Here is an 18,982-nt window from a genome sequence, read left to right as displayed (position 1 = left end):
TTATCACAAGGGAAGTCACCGTGTAGAAGTGGTAGCCTCTAAAGTCACTACCAGGCAAACTGGTACGCCCTACCCGAGATCATGGAACAGAAAGGCTCACTAACCAAATGAGGGTTTCGAATCACGTGGATTACAGAATCTATGTAAAGCACATAGTGGAAGCAAGAAGAAAGAGACGAGCATCAGGTACCATGTGATCAGGGCGGAAGGACCACAGCACTGAACCCTGGGGCGGCAGTGCTCATCTGCCCGCCTCTCCCTCTACCACATCCACCTTCCCCCTTGGGGACCTTCCCCGCTGATGGTTCGGTTACAGGATGAGAGTTGAGGTTTTCGCTAAGGGGCTCCCCAGTGGAAAGTGCCCTGCCCAAGAACACACAAACTGTTGGAGAGACAGCGCAAGTATGCCAGCACAATAGCTGTGGCTTGCAGTTCCCCTGCTGAGCAGGCCTGAGTTTCAGCCAGGAGGTTTGCAGGGGACACACAAGTCAGAATGGGTGTCAGTCAACGTGTGGCTGAATTATGGCCTCGTGGATATTGATTGCTCATGAATATGTAGCACACCCAGAATATTAGTACCTCACAGGACTCATGCATATTTATGTGTCACTTATATTTAGTGCACAGGTGCCTCAAAAAGTAGTGCCTCCTAAAAGTAGATGAGATGGCTGGATGGCATCACTGACTCGATGGACATGAGTTTGAGTGAACTCCAGGAGTTGGTGATGGACAGGGAGGCCTGGCGTGCTGTGATTCATGGGGTCTCAAAGAGTCGGACACGACTGAGCAACTGAACTGAACTGAAAAAGTAGATATCTTTTTACCTTTCTATCTCTTTCTATCTATGGTTAAATATTCACATGTCATAGTTTCTGTAATAACATCTTTTATGAATTTCATTTGTCTAGTTTTTTCCATTTCTGTTTCAGAATTGAGTATTTTCAAACCAAACAGCAAATATACACATTACAGCATTTTATCAGAGAGTTCAAGTGAAAAAGCAACTTGTAAACTGTAAAGTCCTCCATAATTTTAACGGATTATTATTATTCCTGTTATTTTGATTATGGCCATTTATAAAAATCAATTTTATCTTCAAAGGGTGAAGAGGAGGCAGTTTAACCCAATGACTAAGAGCCGTGAACTCTTCCAATAATTGGCTTTAATAGTTTTGGGGAAATTGCATAACCTCCCTGAGATGGTTTTCCCATCTGTGAAATGGGAATAACAGTAGCAACTTCATAATGCTCTAGTGAAGATCCAATGAGATAATGTGTGGCAAGCACTTAGGAAATTGCTTGACTCACAGGAATGATGATGTCATCTAACCTCTACTGAATTCTGACTCTATGCCAAACCCTCACTGATTGCATGATTCTATAGGTATGCTTATCATGCCCATCTTACAGATGAGGATTTTGAGATCCACATCCAGGCAATCTGACTACAAGCCCATGCTCTTGACCATTTTGTAACACTGACGCTACCACAACAAATATTCAACGCATGTTTTGTCATCACGTTAGTAAAATTTCCCACTAGAGCAGATACTCAATATCATGTGCCACTGGTGTTGATATTTTGAACTGACTCTCTCAACCACAATGCTACCTTCCATCTAGTTAGAGAAGTTGTCAAAGGATACATGACATTTTCCAGAATCCTTGGCATCTAGGGTTATAATGTAAAATCTGCTTTGAGGTTAAATGCATTGGTGGGTAACATGAGAGGCGGAAGTGAAGTAAAGCCATCCTCCTGCTGTGAAGGCTGCTGGCAAACGAGGTGTGGTGGCCATCTCAGATGGCCCCGAGACCCTCCCTGCTGACATTCACACCCTTGTGAAATCCTTTCTCCTGAAATATGGGCGGTAGGACCTGTGACTTCCAGCAGCCCCAGGGACGGGTTTCATAGAAGACAATTTTCCTACATACCCGAGTGCGGATGGTTTTGGGATGATTCAAGCTTATTACATTTATTGTACATTTTATTTCTATTATTACATCAGCTCCACCTCAGATCATCAAGCATTAGATCCCAGAGGTTGGGGACCCCTGTAATAACCCATGGGATGTGGCAGGGTGATGGAATTACATGTACATGATTATGTTGTATGAGACTGCATCATCCATCTTGCTAGGAGATGCTCTCTTACTGGTTTTGGGGAAGCTAGTAGCCATGTGGAAAGAGGTTGAGGATGCCCTCTGCTTAATAATAATCAGCAAGAAACTGAAGCCCATTCTCTGAAAGCCTGCAAGGAGCTGAATGCCACCAACAACCATGTGAGCTTGGAAGCAATTCCTTCCCCGGCAGGGCTCAGATGGGACTGCAACCCCAGTTGACACCATGATGGCAGCTTCACGAGACACTGAGTCAGAGGATCCATGTAAGCTCTGCCTGGATTCCTGACCACAGTAACTATGAGATGGTAATGTGTGCTGCTTTCAGCCCCTAGGTTTATGATGAAATTGTCACGCAGCAATAGAAGACTAATGTGTGTGCATTCTAAGTCACTCCTGTTGTGTCCGACTCTTTGTGACACCATGGACCGTAGCCCACCAGGCTCCTCTGTCCATGGGATTCTCCAGGCAAGAACACTGGAGTGGGTTGCCATGCCCTCCTCCCTCGACCCAGGGAAGGAACCCACGTCTCTTATGTCTCCTGCACTGGCAGGCAAGTTCTTTACCTGCCTTTACCACTCGCTCCACCTGGGAAGCCCTAGGAAGCTAACACGGGAGGTTATAGTTGGGAGATGATTTGGCTATTGTGGCAGCAACAGAGCCTCCTGACATGGGCAGGGCAGCTACCATGGACTGGATGTCCTTGAACTCGACAGTCCAGTGCTGGGCCTGTGATGTCCACTCTTCTAGCTCCTTTGGCAATTTTACTCCCCTAATATCCCATGTTAAATCACTTTCTTCTTGAATTACTCGGAGTGGTTTCCATTTCCTATACTGAATCTTAGTTCCTATCATCACCTTGCTTCAAAATCATGGCCTATCTATCCCAATATTTTATTCTTTCGTGATCCAAAAACATTTTGGGAGACAACAGAGTAGTTTGCTTTCAAAATGTCAAGGAAGAAAGGAAATGATAGTGGTTGAGCAAGTCTAAACTGTGAACAGCTGCAGCAACCCTTTCTTAAAAAAAGGTAATATTTAAGTTCTTTAATTTTTATTATTCCTTTTTCTTAAGTTGAATTACATTTCCTTTTATTTATTTATTTTTAATTGGAGTATAATTGCTTTACAATGCTGTGGTAGTTTCAGCTGTACAACAAAGTGAATTAGCGATACACCTATACATCTATACCCTCCCTCTCGAGCACCCCTCCCCACATCCGGCCTCTCTAGGTCATCCCAGAGCTGAACTCCCGGTGTTACGCAGCTAAGGAAGGTAGTAGTAATCTCATTTTTTGGAGGAAAAAACTGAAGTTCAGACACTAAATGACTACCTTTTAAGGATTGCATCCGTGGGATATAATTCAAGGTTGAAGGAACACCAGATGGCACATTCTTTTCATTGAACCGTGTTGTTAAGAATATCCCGGGTCCCTGTATATCCCTGCACTCCTTCTATGGCGCTCACAGTCCATTAGGGACAGATCACTGAGAAAACAGACCATTGCAGAGCAGTGCATCCAGTCCCCGATGGAGCCTCGCACAGGATGTGGAGAGGAGAGTGGGGAGGGGCGTCAAATGACCTGACTTGGGGGTCAGAGTCCCAGAAGGAGGGGTCCCATGGTGGCCTGGAATAGCCTTCGGTGCAGGGACCTCACGGATCGCTGACATGAAGCTGTGGGAACGCCACAGAGTGGTGCTGGGCAGAGACATGGGCGGAAAGGCTTCAGTGACTCGGGGAGACCTGGGGCGGCCTTGACCTCCAGAGCGGATCCCGTCCACTTTGCTGAGCACAGCGCGTGTCCCTGGAGATGGTTCAAGCCCCAGGCTTGCTCTTCAAGGCTGACGGGCTGTCAAGCTCCAGCAGGCCACAGGCTTGTTTTCTTTAGTTGCTTGCTCTTTGGCACAAATGTATTTTCCATTAATTGCAGTTTTCAAAAATTAAGTTTAAAGCCTTTGATTCAGTCTAAAGATAGATCTGGCTCACTTTCATCAAAACTTACTCAGCTTTCCTGTCAGGAGAGAAAACAAAGTTTGAGAGTTTAAATCTCAGACAGCTTAGATTAGTTCGGATGCCAAAATATCTCAGCTCTAAGAGCCCATGGGCAATTTTTTTAAAAACCCTTCTGAACTTCATTTTCCGTATCAGAAAAACGAGAGGGACTCCTGTCTGAGTGTGTGACTGTTTCTGTGAGGATGAAAGGAAGGCCCATGGCGCTGCCCCTGGAGCACTGGTCCTTGACGAGGTCTCACGTCCCTCCCTGCCTGGCTCTGCCTGCTGCGGGCAGCCCCTGCATTTCCCACGTCCGTGTCAGCTGGTGCCTCTTGGGGTGTAGTCAATTCGAGGTGCTGATGGGAGGTTATAAGGTGGGGGAGGGAGACGCGGGGGTATTCCTTCTCCCCGTCTGTGGGTGAGCCCACCAGAGCAGATGCTGCTCCTTGGCACCGGTTTTCCTGCAGGCACGTCCCCGTGATCGGGCTCGGCAGGGAAGCCCAGCACCTCAGCTCGGGGACAAGACTGCCTCCCTCCTCCTTCTTGTCGGAAACCCCCTGGGCATCACCCACCGTGGTCTTCATTCTCCTCCACAGTCATTTCCTGGTATTAGAGTCCCTGTTTTCTTTTTATAATTGGAGGATGGTTGCTTTACAATGTTGTGTTGGTTTCTGCTGTACAACAACACGAATCAGTCATAACTATATATATATAATAATAACTACATATAAAGCATCAGCATACCCACATGCCCATGGTGGTCCCTGGCACACTGGGAATGATGAGATTCAAGCACAGTCCTGAGATGCAGGCTCTGAAATACGCCTCGCTCTCTGGTACGCTAATACCACTAACTACATGTATGTATACATCCCGTCCCTCCTGAGCCTCCCTCCCTTCCAGGCTGAGCTCCCTGTGTTATACAGCAGCTTGCCACTCCCTCTGTGTCGTACACACGGTGCTGTGTATAGCTCAATGCTACTTCCTCTGTTTTAATCCTTAGGAAGGTTCTGTTTTGTACTTAAATTCTGACGGCTGCAGGGAGTGACGTGCACTTGCCCGATAGGGTCTGTTTTCTCAATGAATGATTAGCCAAGATACCAGGTGAGAGGAGGGCAAGCAAAGCCTAAAGCACAGAGAAGAATGGCTGTGGATGTTGGGGTGTCTTCACTCACCCTCTGGGGAGCAGGTGTTCAGTGAATGTGGCTGTGATAGGAGGATCGGTCCCTTTCTGCCTATGGAGAATACCGTGAGAAGCACGCCTTTGAGCAGAACAGAAGGGTAGGGAGAGCTGCCACTTCCGTTGGCGGTTCGCAGCCCCCTGCCCTCCCCAGCCTGTGCCCTCGGGTCTGGTTCCCTGTGCTGGTGAGAGCTGGCCTGGCTTCTCAGCACCCAGGCTGTCATCATGGGGTTGCTTGGAAGAACTGCTCCCCCTCGTCAAGAACGGATTTTTCCAGCCCCACAAACTGGGGCGAGAGCTCCTCTCACCCGAAGAACAGATCGAGAATGTCTGAATATTTGCCTGAATGTCTGAATGTCAAGAATATTTGCCACAGCTATTCAACCAAGATCTTATTTTCACATTCCTGCTGCCGGCTTCCCAGCCCCACACCAATCTGTTGTTTCCATCCCAGAGCCATTTTATTTTCATTCCCAGCACAGCGCGAGTCAGAGGCATCCAGAATGGGCCCCACCCAGAGTCAGGAAGAGTCCACCACAGGCTGTGCCACTGGGAAGGAGATGGGATGGTCACTGGACTGAGCCCACTGGAGGGGGCACAGGAGGTGAACTGCGTGCATCAGCCCAACCATGTGCCCGGGATGGTGCCTGGCACACGGGGAATGACGGCGGCAAGCACAATCCTGAGATGCAGGCTCTGAAATCAGCCTACCTCACTGGTACCCTAGTGCCACTAACTACCTGAGGCCCTCTATGCCGGGTTCCTCATCCACACTGTCGCCCGTGCTCACAACAACCCTGTGAGGCAGTTACAAAGTCCGGTTTGCACATGATGTCTCCAAGGCTCAGAGAGGTTAAGCGATTTGTGCAACCCTGTACAGCTGGCCAGTGTCAGAACTGGGATTCAGAGCCACACCTTTCAGGTTCCAAACTCGTCATTACTTCAACAGGTTTATGCTGCCTCCCTGACATCTTCATGGCGGATGTAGATGGACCTCGAGACTGTCACACAGACCGAAGTAAGTCAAAGAGAAAAACAAATATCGCATATTAATGTATATATGTGGAATCTAGAAAAGTAGTACAGATGAGTCTATATTCAGGGCAGGAATAGAGACGCAGAGATGGAGAACAGACACGTGGAATGGGAAATGAACTGGGAGGCGGGGCTTGATGTACACACTGCCACGTGTAAAACAGACAGCTGGCGGGAACCTGCTGCATAGCACAGGGGACTCAGCTCCATGATCTGGGATGACCTTGGGGGTGGGGTGGGGGAGGGGGTGGGCGGGAGGGAGGTCCAAGAGGGAGGGGATATATCTATACACGGAGCTGATTCACTCTACTGTGCAGCAGAAACCAACACGCTATTGTAAAACTATATCCCCATTAGAGAAAAAGAATACTCTGTGCAACCACACCACATATTTTGCAGCTGCCCTCACCAAAAGCCTGGGTGGACCCCAGTTGGCAAAACATGAGGGAGAATGCCTGTGAACCCAGCGGAATCCACTGCAATCAGTCCCCAGGGTCTCTCATGCAACTCTGAGGCTAAATAGCAGCCGTTACCTGGGAAACCAGAGCCATGTGCAGAGGGCAGTGGCTGTGGAGGGACGGTTCACTTGGATACACCTCCCATCACCCTGAGATTAAGGGACATAAAAAGAGAAGGTGGATGAGATGCCCAGTGGCTGGTGTGAGAAGCAGGCTGTCGTTTGGGAGAGCAGTTTCCATTGTAGGGAGTAACCACTAAACCAAAGGAAGCCTGAATAACAAAGCAACAGCCAGAGATTACCTATTTGATGAGCGTTGTTCCCAATCTTATAGGTCCATGATCTGAACATCCCAGGCATTACCAAGGCAATCATGTTTACGTGAAGAACCCAAGTCTCTAGGTCATTGAGGCTCTATCTGTTTGAAGGTTGGAAGACCAGCCTTTGACAGAAACCCCTCCAAAACGTTTCTGAAAAGCCCCCGGCTTGCTCAGTATATCCACGAATCCGTCCTGGGCGCTGCTGCCCAAGGCAGCTGCTGCCACCACCCTCGTGAGCTAGCCCTTCCCCCTTCAAGGTGCCCCATCTCATCCTGCCTGGGGGAGGATTCCACCTGTTCTTTCGAGTCCTAGCTTCCAAGTCTGCCTCCGAAACATTTTCCAGGACTATTCTAATCCTCCCAGTCACTCTGTGGCCTTGAATCCCCTCACCTGAGCACATCTTGTTTTTGTTATTTTGTGTGTGGATGGCTGGCTTCCCAGGTGGGGTGGTGGCCCATGCAGAAGGCCAAGGAGACTCAGGTTGGATCCCCGGGTCAGGAAGAGCACCTGGAGGAGGAAATGGCAGTCCACTCCAGTATTATTTGCCTGGAAAGTCCCGTGGACGGGGGAGCCTGGCGGCTGCAGTCCCCATGAGGTTGTGCAAAGAGGTGGCCACGACTTAGTGACTGAGCATGCGCACACATGTGGCCAAGTTGTGTCTCACATTATATGGGGTGCAGGCTCTATAAGGAGGGTCTTGATGAATCAATGTGTCCAGATACACATGAGACAAACTCCAAAAATGTTCAGTGTCGACACACACACTGTTCAGCCTTGTATTTATCTAGAACCACTCCCCAAGCACTTTTTGCCAGGCCCTGCAGATATAAAATGGACTGAATGGGGCCCTTGTCTCAAGAGTTTGTGTGTTCCAGCTGGTTTAGATCCTTCCGGCTGTTTGATATTTTGGGGGGTAGTGGGGGGAGAGGAGATATATTGGCACAGTGTTCTGCTTTTTTTCGTTTTGCCCCCAAGTAAATGATAAATAATCATCTAACTTTGTAAGCAAATAGCAAGTTTCTGAGAAAGAGAAATCCTCAATGAAACACAAATCCTTAGTAAACAGTACAATATTTATCCAATTATAGAGCGCTTACTACACGCTGAGGCTTCCCTAGTGGCTCAGATGGTAAAGAATCTGCCTGCAGTGCAGGAGATGCAGGTTCGATCCCTGGGTTGGTAAGATCCCCTGGAGAAGGGAATGGCAACTCATTCCAGAATTATTGCCTGGAGAATTCATGGACAGAGGAGCCTGGTGGGCTATAGTCCCTGGGATCACAAAGCTTTCACTTCAGTTCACTTCCTGCACTCTGGGCCATTTAGAAATAGCATCTCTCTTATTCCTCCATGTAACCTTTCAAGTGCATTATCATTTCTGCTTTAATGATGGGAAAAAGAAAATGAAGCAAGTGCCTTGCTCCAGATCCCATCAAATGTCATGCCAGGTTTCAAACCCAGGTTTGTGTAATAAGTCAGGCTATGTCCTCAGCTGCTGTTCTGTGTCACCATCCTGTCCCCCGACGGCCCTTCTGTGTCCAGGGTCAGATAATGAAACGAACAGTGATGAGTCACCGAGGACAGGCAGCAAACGTGAGGAGATGGATGGACTTGTTTTCAGCAAGTGAAGCCAGAGATTACGGAACAACTTGAGAATCTATTGCACAAAACCCCAGGCTCCCAGAGAGCCATGCAGAAAGCCAAGGCATGTCATCGTTCTCAGAGGGGACTTTGGTGTCTGGACCTGCCTTCCCACCCATGTGTTCTGGGGCTTTCTCTCCTTCAAGGGTGGTTCTCTAGAGGCAGTCCAGAGAATTCAGATTTTAAAATATTGTCCCCAGGACTCCTCTGCCTGACTCATTGTGTGGTCTCTCACTGATGAGTCACCAATCTCTGACTCAGTTTTCATGTCCTACTTAGGGCTCAGAGTTTGGCTATTGGGCTCCTGGGGTTGGGTTTATATGGAGGTAACATAAGGTTAGCAATATGCTGGTAATCCAGGGTCAGACACAAATGAGAGACTAAACTGAACTGAACTAGTATGTTTCCTTTTGCTCAGGGGAGCATCTTCTAACCGGTCAGAAGTGCTCATGGATGGACCGAGACCAAGGGTGCTGAAGTGGCCTCGCCAGTGAGGTCAGCCTCCATTTCTGCTGCTGCTGTGTAGATGCTGACCATGATCCTCCACTCCGTGGGTGGCCTTCTGTGGCTGTGGTCTGTCAGAGGAAGACAACACCTTGTAGAGGAAGAAATCCTCTGTGTGAAGAAACATGGATTCACTTCAACCCTGTCCTTTCTCAACTACGCTGCTCAGAAAACTTCAGTCTGTAGCTTCCTGTTCTAAACCCCACCCTGAAGTCCTCCAGGTAGACTCTGAAATGGAAAAAAAATCCACCTAGGTTGTGAGTAAGGAAGTTAGCCAATGAGGAGCCTCTTGAAAGTAACTGGGTCTTTGAGGGGTCGCCTACCTCTGCATCCAAGCAGACCATAGCTCGGCTGAGCATCCTGGGAGATGCCATGTCCAGATGGGCTGCTCCAATGATGGGACATTAGCACCATGTTGAAATGGGATTCTTGCCACTAGTTCTTGCCACTGAGACGTCATAAGATGAGATCAGGATCCAACAATGAGTTTGACAGCACACCCCAGGATGCAGATTTTCAGGGGGAAGGGCTCGTGTGTCTTCATTCTTCACCCAGATAAAGGATGGGGAAAGGGTCAGAGAGGGTGGAGAGGGGAGAGGGTGAGAGAAGAGATTCCTCTGGGGGAAGGAGATTCCTCTTTCAGAGGAGGGTGCAGATGCTGCTGGAGAACGCAGAGAGCTTTTCTTTGCAGTAGGGAGATACAGGCGCTGGTGCCCTAGCCAACCGTGACTAGCACCTGGCTCCTCCCAAGAGGTAGAGAGTGAGAGAGGGGTGGCTTGCAATGTAGATGCAAGAGCCAGGATGGAGTGTAGGGGAGCTTAGACTGCACCCCCAGAGTTTTTCAGAGTAAGTGTTGCAGCTGTTTCCTGCACATGAGATATGGGTCATGCCAAAATCTAAATGTGTGGTTAGGTCTTCTTAGATCTTGTCTGAGAGTGCCGGAGGGAGGAGGGAATAGGGCAGGAAGATGAGATGTGTGGATCCCAGTGCCTCAAGTGGCTCCAGGAATGGAGTCACATTTGTCAATGTCAAGGAAACTGTAGGACAGAGGCCTCCAAAAGGGATCTTGGGAGCATCCATGCATGACCCCAAGAGACAAGTCCTGCCCTGGTCCAACCAGGGATTCTTCCTTTGGCCAAATCAAAGCTGTCCTGTCTCTACCTTTCCTCTTGCTCATGACTTTGACTTCAAACAGCAGAGAGAGAGAGAGAGAGGAATGGGGAAAAACCAGGACAGGAGGAGTCAGCCAAAAAGTTGCATTTCTAACATGCTACGAGTCATGTTTGTCCAACAGACTAGTTACACAAACCATACTAGTTCAGTTCAGTTTAGTCTCTCATTTGTGTCTGACCCTTTGCCACCTCATGGACTGCAGCACGCCAGGCCTCCCTGTCCATACCAACTACCAGAGTTTACTCAAACTCATGTCCATTGAGTCTGTGATACCATCCAACCATCTCATCCTCTGTCGTCCCCTTCTCCTCCCACCTTCAACCTTTCCCAGCATCAAGGTCTTTTCAAATGAGTTAGCTCTTCCCATCAGGTGGCTAAAGTATTGGAGTTTCAGCTTCAACATCAGTCCTTCCAATGAACATTCAGGACTGATTTCCTTTAGGATGGGCTGGTTGGATCTCCTTCCAGTTCAAGAGACTCTCAAGAGTCTTCTCCAACACCACAGTTCAAAAGCATTAATTTTTTAGCACTCAGCTTTCTTTATATTCCAACTCTCACATTCATACATGACTACTGGAAAAACCATAGCTTTGACTAGACAGACCTTTGTTGGCAAAGTAATGTCTCTGCTTTTTAATATGCTGTCTAGGTTGGTCATAAATTTTCTTCCAAGGAGGAAGCATCTTTTTATTTCATGGCTGCAGTCACCATCTGCAGTGATTTTGGAGCCCAAAAATATAAAGTCTGACACTGTTTCCACTGTTTCCCCATCTATTTCCCATGAAGTGATGGGACCAGATGCCATGATCTTTGTTTTCTGAATATTGAGCTTTAAGCCAATTTTTTGCCTCTCCTCCTTCACTTTCATCAAGAGGCTCTTTAGTTCTTCTTCACTTTCTGCCATAAGGGTAGTGTCATCTTCATATCGGAGGTTATTGATATTTCTCCCGGCAATCTTGATTCCAGCCTGTGCTTCTTCCAGCCCAGCATTTCTCTTTTTTTTTTTTTATTTTAGAAAAATATTCCTTTTATTTAGTTCTTTAAATTATTAAAATAATACATGCTCATGTAAATTGAGATATAAAGTTAAAAAGTTAAATTTATCCCTCCCTCTGCACCTGATAACCCCAAACTCAAGGAAACTACTGTTAGAAATATCTCATATAGTCTTTTTTTTTTATTTCTAAAAAAGAATTTTATTAAAAAAGCACAAATGCAAAGAAATGAACAGAGGAAAATTTATGCGTCGAACCTGGACTGGTCACTTATGATAATATACATGCTACAATTCCATTCTCCCCAATCATTCCACCTTCACCCTCTCCCACAGAGTCCCAAAGACTGTTCTAAATGCCTATGTCTCTTTTGCAGTCTCTTATACAGGGTTCAGGTTACCATTTTTCTAAATTCCATATATATGCGTTAATATACAGTATTGATGTTCTTCTTTCTGGCTTACTTCACTCTGTATAATTGGCTCCAATTTCATCCACCTCATTAAAACTGATTCAAATGCATTCTTTTTGATGGCTGAAAAATACTCCATTGTGTATATGTACCAAAGCTTTCCCATCCATTCATCTGCAGATGGACATCTAGGTTGCTTCCATGTCCTGGCTATTATAAACAGTGCTGCAATGAACATTGGAGTACATGTGTCTCTTTCAATTCTGGTTTCCTCGGTGTGTATGCCCAGGAGTGCGATCGCTGGATCATATGGCAGTTCTATTTCCAGTTTTCTGAGGAATCTCCCCACTGTTCTCCATAGTGGCTGTACTAGTTTGCATTCCCACCAACAGTGTAAGAGGGTTCCCTTCTCTCCACACCCTCTCCAGCACTTATTGCATGTAGACTTTTGGATAGCAGCCATTCTGACTGGTGTGAAATGGTATCTCATTGTGGTTTTGATTTGCATTTCTCTGATGATGAGGGATGTTGAGCATTTTTTCATGTGTTTATTAGCCATCTTTATGTCTTCTTTGGAGAAATGTCTGTTTAGTTCTTTGGCCCATTTTTTGATTGGGTCACTTAGTTTTCTGGAATTAAGCTGCAGGAGCTGCTTGTATAATTTGGCGATTAATCCTTTATCAGTTGCTTCATTTGCTATTATTTTCTCCCATTCTGAAGGCTGTCTTCTCACCTTGCTTAGAGTTTCCTTTGCTGTGCAGAAGCTTTTGATTTTAATTAGGTCCCATTTGTTTATTTTTGCTTTTATTTCCAATATTCTGGGAGGTGGGTCTTGGAGGATCCTGCTGTGATTTATGTCGGAGAGTGTTTTGCCTACGTTCTCCTCTAGGAGTTTTATAGTTTCTGGTCTTACATTTAGATCTTTAATCCATTTTGAGTTTATTTTGGTGTATGGTGTTAGGAAGTGTTCTAGTTTCATTCTTTTACAAGTGGCTGACCAGTTTTCCCAGCACCACTTGTTAAAGAGACTGTCTTTTCTCCATTTTATATTCTTGCCTCCTTTGTCGAAGATAAGGTGTCCATAGGAGCGTGGGTTTATCTCTGGGCTTTCTATTTTGTTCCATTGATCTATATTTCTGTCTTTATGCCAGTACCATACTGTCTTGATGACTGTGGCTTTGTAATAGAGCCTGAAGTCCGGCAGGTTAATTCCCCCAGTTCCATTCTTCTTCCTCAAGATTGCTTTGGCTATTCGAGGTTTTTTGTATTTCCATACAAATTGTGAGATTATTTGTTCTAGTTCTGTGAAAAATATCGTTGGTAGCTTGATAGGGATTGCATTGAATGTATAAATTACTTTGGGTAGTATTCTCATTTTCACAATATTTATTCTTCCAATCCACGAACACGGTATATTTCTCCATCTATTCGTGTCCTCTTTGATTACTTTCACTAGTGTTTTATAGTTTTCTATGTACAAGTCTTTTGTTTCCTTAGGTAGATATATTCCTAAGTATTTAATTGTTTTCATTGCAACAGTGAATGGAATAGTTTCCTTAATTTCTCTTTCTATTTTCTCATTATTAGTGTATTGGAATGCAAGGGATTTCTGTGTGTTGATTTTATATCCTGCAACGTTACTGTAATCATTGATTAGCTCTAGTAGTTTTCTGGTAGAGTCTTTAGGGTTTTCTGTGTAGAGGATCATTTCATCAGCGAACAGTGAAACTTTACTTCTTCTTTTCCAATTTGTATTCCTTTTATGTCTTTTTCTGCTCTGATTGCTGTGGCCAAAACTTCCAGAACTATGTTGAATAGTAGTGGTGAGAGTGGGCACCCTTGTCTTGTTCCTGACTTTAGGGGAAATGCTTTCAGTTATTCACCATTGAGGATAATGTTTGCTGTGGGTTTGTCATATATAGCTTTTATTATGTTGAGGTATGTCCCTTCAATTCTCACTTTCTGGAGGGTTTTTATCAAAAATGGATGTTGAATTTTGTCGAAGGCTTTCTCTGCATCTATTGAGATAATCATATGATTTTTATTTTTCAGTTTGTTAATGTGGTGTATTACATTGATTGATTTGTGGATATTGAAGAATCCTTGCATTCCTGGGATAAAGCCCACTTGGTCATGATGTATGATCTTCTTAATGTGTTGTTGGATTCTGATTGCTAGAATTTTGTTAAGGATTTTTGCATCTATGTTCATCAGTGATATTGGCCTATAGTTTTCTTTTTTTGTGGGGTCTTTACCAGGTTTTGGGATTAGGGTGATGGTGGCCTCATAGAATGAGTTTGGAAGTTTCCCTTCCTCAGCTATTTTCTGGAAGAGTTTGAGTAGAATAGGTGTTAGCTCTTCTCTAAATTTTTGGTAGAATTCAGCTGTGAAGCCGTCTGGACCTGGGCTTTTGTTTGCTGGGAGATTTTTGATTACAGTTTCAATTTCCGTGCTTGTGATGGGTTTGTTCAGATTTTCTATTTCTTCCTGGTTCAGTTTTGGAAAGTTGTACTTTTCTAGGAATTTGTCCATTTCTTCCAGGTTATTCATTTTATTGCCATATAATTGCTGATAGTATTCTCTAATAATCCTTTGTATTTCTGTGTTGTCAGTTGTGATCTCTCCATTTTCATTTCTAATTTTATTGATTTGGTTCTTCTCCCTTTGTTTCTTGATGAGTCTGGCTAGTGGTTTGTCAATTTTATTCACCTTCTCAAAGAACCAGCTTTTGGCTTTGTTGATTTTTGCTATGGTCTCTTTTGTTTCTTTTGCATTTATCTCTGCCCTAATTTTTATGATTTCTTTCCTTCTACTGACCCTGGGGTTCTTCATTTCTTCCTTTTCTAGTTGCTTTAGATGTAGAGTTAGGTTATTTAGTTGACTTTTTTCTTGTTTCTTGAGGTATGCCTGTATTGTTATGAACGTCCCCCTTAGCACTGCTTTTACAGTGTCCCAGAGGTTTTGGGTTGTTGTGTTTTCATTTTCATTCATTTCTATGCATATTTTGATGTCTCTTTTGATTTCTTCTATGATTTGTTCATTATTCAGCAGCGTGTTGTTCAGTCTCCATATGTTGGCACTTTTAACAGTTATTCTCCTGTAATTGAGATCTAATCTTACTGCATTGTGGTCAGAAAAGATGCTTGGAATGATTTCAATTTTTTTGAATTTACCAAGGCTAGATTTATGTCCCAGGATGTGATCTATCCTGGAAAAGGTTCCGTGTGCGCTTGAGAAAAAGGTGAAATTCATTGTTTTGGGGTGAAATGTCCTATAGATATCTATTAGGTCTAACTCTTCTATTATATCATTTAAAGATTGTGTTTCCTTGTTAATTTTCTGTTTAGTTGATCTATCCATAGATGTAAGTGGGGTGTTAAAATCTCCCACTATTATTGTGTTATTGTTAATTTCCCCTTTCATACTTGTTAGTAATTGTCTTACATATTGTGGTGCTCCTATGTTAGGTGCATAAATATTTATAATTGTTATATCTTCTTCTTGGATTGATCCTTTGATCATTATGTAGTTTCCTTCTTTGTCTCGTTTCACAGCCTTTGTTTTAAAGTCTATTTTATCTGATATGAGTATTGCTACTCCTGCTTTCTTTTGGTCTCTATTTGCATGGACTATCTTTTTCCAGCCCTTCACTTTCAGTCTGTATGCGTCCCTCGTTTTGAGGTGGGTCTCTTGTAGACAACATATATGGGGGTTTTGTTTTTGTATCCATTCAGCCAGCCTTTGTCTTTTGGTTGGGGCATTCAACCCATTTACGTTTAAGGTAATTATTGAAAAGTAGGATCCCGTAGCCATTTTCTTTATTGCTTTGGGTTCAAGTTTATACACTCTTTCTGTGATTCCTGTCTATAGAAGATCCTTTAGCATTTGTTGGAGAGCTGGTTTGGTGATGCTGAATTCCCTCAGCTTTTGCTTGTCTGTAAAGCTTTTGATTTCTCCTTCATATTTGAATGAGATCCTTGCTGGGTATAGTAATCTGGGCTGTAGGTTATTTTCTTTCATCACTTTAAGTATATCTTGCCACTCCCTTCTGGCCTGAAGAGTTTCTGTTGAAAGATCAGCTGTTATCCTTATGGGAATCCCCTTGAGTGTTATTTGCTGCTTTTCCCTTGCTGCTTTTAATATTTGTTCTTTGTGTTTGATCTTTGTTAATTTGATTAATATGTGTCTTGGAGTATTTCGCCTTGGGTTTATCCTGTTGGGGACTCTCTGGATTTCTTGGACTTGGGTGATTATTTCTTTCCCTATTTTAGGGAAGTTTTCAACTATTATCTCCTCAAGTATTCTCTCATGGTCTTTCTTTTTGTCTTCTTCTTCTGGGACTCCTATGATTCGAATGTTGGAGCGTTTAACATTGTCCCAGAGGTCTCTAATATTGTCCTCATTTCTTTTAATTCGTTTTTCTTTTTTCCTCTCTGTTTCATTTATTTCTACAATTCTATCTTCTAGTTCGCTTATCCTGTCTTCTGCCTCTGTTATTCTACTGTTTGTTCCCTCCAGAGTGTTTCTGATCTCATCTATTGCATTATTCATTGTATATTGACTCTTTTTTATTTCTTCTACGTCCTTATTAAATCTTTCTTCCATCTTCTCAATCCTTTTCTCCAGGTTATTTATCTGTAACTCCATTTTACTTTCAAGATTTTGAATCATTTTCACCATCAAAATTCGAAATTCTTTATTAGGTAGATTCCCTATATCTTCTTCTTTTGTTTGTGTTGGTGGGCAATTATCTTGTTCCTTTACTTGCTGGGTATTTCTCTGCCTCTTCATCTTGCTTATATTGCTTTGCTTGGGGTGTCCTTTCCCTCTTCTTGCAGTTTGTGGAGTTCTCTTTATTATGTAGTTTCTTCGCTGTGTGTGGGGTTGGACAGGTGACTTGTCCGGGTTCCCTGGTTAGGGAAGCATGTGTCAGTGTTCTGGTGGGTGGAGCTGGATTTCTTCTCTTTCCTTTAGAAGACAATGGGCTACTTTTCTGGGAGCCTGATGTCCTCTGCCAGTATTCAGAAGTTGTTTTGTGGACTTTACTCCACGTTCAAATGTTCTTCTGATGAATTTGTGGGGAAGAAAGTGGTCTCGCCGTCTTGTTCCTTCCTCCCCAGAACACTGGATTCTTATATTCCACTTGGTCGTGGAGTATCTCTTCCCAGCTGCTCCAGCAAGGCGCAGCCGCTGCACCTTACCTTGGATGAGGGGTATCTCCTCAAGGCCGCCCCTCCTGCTTTGAATGTGGATCAGCTCCTCCCGGCCCTCCGGTGCCCAAGCAGCCACCGCCTCCTGGACGTGGTACAGCTCCTCTCGGCCACCGCCCTAACCCTGGGCGCGGGGCAGCTCCTCTCAGCCACGATTCTGCACGTGGTCGGTTGCGCCGGGAGCCGGGCGTCTCTCGCGTCTGCGCCGCCGGGAGCCGGGCGTCTCTCGCGTCTGCGCCGCCGGGAGCCGGGCGTCTCTCGCGTCTGCGCCGCCGGGAGCCGGGCGTCTCTCGCGTCTGCGCCGCCGGGAGCCGGGCGTCTCTCGCGTCTGCGCCGCCGGGAGCCGGGCGTCTCTCGCGTCTGCGCCGCCGGGAGCCGGGCGTCTCTCGCGTCTGCGCCGCCGGGAGCCGGGCGTCTCTCGCGTCTGCGCCGCCGGGAGCCGGGCGTCTCTCCTCATATAGTCTTTATAAAGCTTTCCAGTGTCTCTCTCCTCTTCCACATGGCACAGGCAGACCATCTTTTCCCTACCACTTCAAGTAGGTTTATGTTTTGCAAAGTCTAGAACCAGCAAAGACAGGCCCCAGGAGGGACAAGAGTTTCAGTTTGTACATAACCCAACCTGCAAGTTCCTGCTTCATGTGAAGACCCATCTGCTCTCCAGTAACTGACACTATGAATGTCAGTCCGCCCTGAGGACCCTACTCCTATTCCTCGGAGCCCCAGCATTTCTCATGATGTACTCTGCATATAAGTTAAATAAGCAGGGTGACAATATACAGCCTTGATGTACTCCTTTTCCTCTTTGGAACCAGTCTGTTGTTCCATGTCCAGTTCTAATTGTTGCTTCCTGACCTGCATTTAGGTTTCTCAAGAGGCAGGTCAGGTGGTCTGGTATTCCCATCTCTTTCAGAATTTTCCACAGTTTATTGTGACCCACACAGTCAAAGGCTTTGGCATAGCCAATGAAGCAGAAATAGATGTTCTTCTGGCACGCTCTTGCTTTGTCGATGATCTGGTGGATGTTGACAATTTGATCTCTGGTTCCGGTTCCTCTGCCTTTTCTAAATCCAGCTTGAATATCTAGAAGTTCACAGTTCATGTATTACTGAAGCCTGGCTTGGAGAATTTTTTATTTTCTTAATTAATGATAAACATCTTCACCTTTCTCTCAGAGCCTGCCCTCATCTGTACCTTCCATTTCTTCTCTCTGTATCTCATCATATTTTGTAGAAGCCTCTGTGAATGCACACTGCCCTGCCCTGTTTACCAGTATCCACCATATAAATGGGGCTTTCTGGGTGACTCAGTGGTAAAGAATCTGCTTGCTAAGCAGAAGATGCAGGTTCGATCCCTGGGTTGGGAAGATCCCCTGGAGAAGGAAATGGAAGGAAATGGAACCCACTCCAGTATTCTTGCCTGGGAAATACCAAGGGTAGAGGAGCCTGGCAGACTACAGTCTATGGAGTCACAAGGAGTTGGACATGATTTAGCAATTAAAACAACAATCATCTAAAAATGTGAGTTCTTTGTGGGCAGCAGCCGTATCTTCATCATGGCAATAGTTCCTGTAAAATAGCGTCACGATGCTGTATGGTTGGTTTGCCCTCAGTTCTCGTTAAGTCAATGATTAAATGCGTGTAAGCGTGGCAAAAGGGAGGTGCGTTTATTTAGACCTTTTGGACCTTCTCAGAGCTCATCAGCTGGGCTGTGCCCATTGTTTCTACTTACAGCTTCTACCAGGTTCCCTGAAGACCCAGTAAGTCCGTGCCCATTTGGATTTCAGAGGGCAATCCTGACTGTCCCCGTAAGACAGCACGTCCCTGAGGAGCGATGGGAACACTGAAGAGAGCCAGCTCTCCATCGGGGGAAATCAAGGATGGGAGCTGAGCCACTCCTGCCCGATTTCAACAGACCCTCTGTTGTACAGGGAACAGTGGAGAAATTGTTC

This window comes from Moschus berezovskii, chromosome 25 (genome assembly GCF_049115385.1).
Source record: "Moschus berezovskii isolate FMDL1 chromosome 25, NW_MosBer_1.0, whole genome shotgun sequence".
NCBI lineage: Eukaryota > Metazoa > Chordata > Mammalia > Artiodactyla > Moschidae > Moschus > Moschus berezovskii.
Note: the sequence above shows the minus strand (reverse complement) of the source record.